The 2,692-nt window shown below is 59.7% G+C and overlaps 1 protein-coding gene across 1 annotated transcript in view; it reads right to left on the bottom strand.

The window, feature by feature from the left end:
* SUN2 (Sad1 and UNC84 domain containing 2) overlaps positions 1–277 on the bottom strand; it is a 16,463-nt gene extending 16,186 nt beyond the window's left edge. The window contains exon 1 of the mRNA XM_006155369.3: positions 8–277. The gene's annotated coding sequence lies outside the window, so the exon portion shown is untranslated. The remainder of the gene's footprint in view (positions 1–7) is intronic.
* Between the last annotated feature and the right edge of the window lie 2,415 nt (positions 278–2,692).

Consider the following 2,692-nt stretch of genomic DNA (forward strand, 5'->3'; position numbering starts at 1 on the left):
CCGTCCCCTGCTGCGCCGCTGCTCTGTGCGAGGTCGGGGGCGTCCGAGGCCCGCAGCGCCGCCTGGGCGCGCCCCCTTCCCGCGTCGGAATCCCGCGGGCGGCGCTCAGCTCAGGGCCGAGTCGGCGATTAGATCGGCCCAGGGCGCGCAGGAGCGGAGACGCTGGACGGCGCAGGGCAGGCGGACAGGCTGGCGGACAATGCGGCCGGCGGAGGCCCGCGCTGCGCGAGTGGGGCCAGGCTGCGCGCGCGTGGCCGAGTGTGTATGTGTGCGTCTGTCAGTCAACGCTGACAGGCCGCAGCCCATTGGCCAGGCCCCGCCAGCCGTACGCGCCCACCCCCCTTGGCTGGTTTGAACCCAAAGGCCCCGGCTCTCCCCGCCTTCCGCGTGGGCCCCGCGGGCCCTTGTCCAGCGCCGAAGTTCGCGCGTGGGAGGTACGGGGTGGGCTCCGACCCTCCACCCCGATCCGGGTCTCTGGAGGGCACAGCGGGAGCCGCACTCGGGCTCGGCGCGGCCGGGTCTGGCTGCGCACGAGATTCCCAATTTGGTCCTTCGAACACCTGCGACCGTGCGGAGCGCCCCCTCGTACGCCCACCCCACGCCTCCCAGCGCCCCGGGAGCTGACAAGGCCGGGGCGCCCGAGCCTTAGAGGCACTGGGTGGGCAGAGGATGACCAGAGGAGAAGGTGGGGAACAGGAAGAAGACCCCGGAGGGCCTGCCCAGAGGGGTAGCGAGTGGGTAGCCCTTTGTGGGCTCTCCCTAATGATCGCTGATGGCTCGCTAAAGGCTGGGCACCTGCGTCATGGTCCCCTCAGCCCACCAGCTCTAGGGTCAGGTGTGAAGACAAGGAAACGGGTTCATAGAGGTTTCAAGGGACTTGCGTGAAGCCACTCAGAAAGAGGCAGAACTTAGATTACAAGATTGTCTCTACATCCCAGTTCATGTGTTCTGTCGTTTGTTTTCTTTTCCACTTCAGGGCTGATCTGGGTGTACCACACATGGCAAGTCCCGATCCCTGGAATCTCACCGCAGCTTTCTTCAGTTCTAAGGAGGGAGCTTGTTTGTGACAATCCATGCAGAGAGAAGGCAGAGGTTCTGTCTTACTCAGACTTGGAACCAGTGCTGGACCCTGAATGGGCACAGTGGCCCAACCCAGGGCCCTGCCCAGCCTCCTCCTCCCACCCTGCAGTGCACTGTTTGGGACTGGTCACTTCCTGCGCAGGCTCTTCTGAGGGAAGGTGAAATGGAGTGTCCTTACTTCACTTTTCAGGTGCCGAGGGGAAAGCAGGGCATGAAATGACAGAATGAGGAGGGCGCGGGAAGACACTGGGGTGGAGGCTGGACGCACATGAAGCTCTGGTGCTAAGTCAGCTGCAGCCCAGCTCCCCCACAGGGCCTCCACTGCCCCACCTGGAAAGAGGGTTGTCACCTGACCTTATGGCATCTCGGAGTCGGCAGTGCTGGCCAGTATTCCGGGGTTTGGACCACAGGCTTCCTGAGGTCAAGGGCTGGCTCCCATCTGAACTTCGGCCAAAGAAAAGACAATTTTTCTTTATTCATGATAGAGCACGTGCACACACAGAGAGACAGAGACAGGGAGATGAACACACGCCACAGAGTCTAGTCATGCCACGATCCCCATCCTCCAGTCATTCAGCCTGTTAGACCTTGGACACTTGCGTGTGTGCCTGGCATGTTTCAGGCCAGCTGGGCTGGGCATTTGAACCGTGGTCGTCATGTGAAATCCAGCTTCTCTTGAGCAGCTCATTACCACTGCGCCACGGAGCCAGCCCTCAAGTCAGACTTAGCAGCAGCCGCCAGGTGGGGAGGGGCCCTCTCAACTTCTCATCACCAGGTGCTTAGCTCCCCAGTTCTGTCCTAGCCTCCACTCCACCTCCTGTGGAGTCTCCATAGCCCGCTACCTCCATGGCGGAGCCTGCTTCCCTGCTCTCCGAGCGTCCTGGCAGACCCCCTCCTGGATGTGCTGGTGCGTGAGGGATGAAGCACTTCCGTCTCCTGACCGACCGTCCTCCATGAGACTTCTGAGATGACCCCAGGCCCATCTCCGACCCGTCTCTCACCTCTCATCATCTGCCCACTCAGCGCCTCTTTTCCCTCCCAGGCTCTTCTCTGTCCCGCTACGTCACCTGGCAAGCCTTTTACCAGCTGCCCTCTTCTCTTTCTCACTGTCCCTCAGGGAGGTCTCTGGACACAAAACCAGACCCTCCCCATGTGGGTCTGCCTTGCAGAGAGCACGTTTCACCGTGGCTCCACCACCTTCTCCTGGCCCTTTCTCTACCATCATTCCATCAGCAGCGGCAGGAGGAGGAAGACAAGCTGTGTCCCAAGGGAACGTGTTCTCAATGGCTGACAAATGTGGCCATCCGAGCAAGGCCATCCTGTGACTTTCACATCGCCTGTCACCTTTCCCTTGGTGGCTTCTTCCTGTACAACACAATATTTGAAATTAAATTTTACAGTCACAGTGGCATAAAGATGACTGTAACCAAGGCTGGATTCATGATTAAATATGCACTATTAGGGGCCGGCAGGTGGCATGATGCTTGAGTTCGAGCCCCAGACCTGGTGGCTTGCTTTTTCACTTTCCCTCTTTCTCTCTTTCACTCTGTCCCTCTCTGGTCAAATTAAAAAAAAAAAGAGAGAGAGAGAGAGAGAGAGAGAGAGAGAGAGA

The sequence above is a fragment of the Tupaia chinensis genome, unplaced genomic scaffold, assembly GCF_000334495.1.
Source record: "Tupaia chinensis unplaced genomic scaffold, TupChi_1.0 Scaffold000450_1, whole genome shotgun sequence".
NCBI lineage: Eukaryota > Metazoa > Chordata > Mammalia > Scandentia > Tupaiidae > Tupaia > Tupaia belangeri.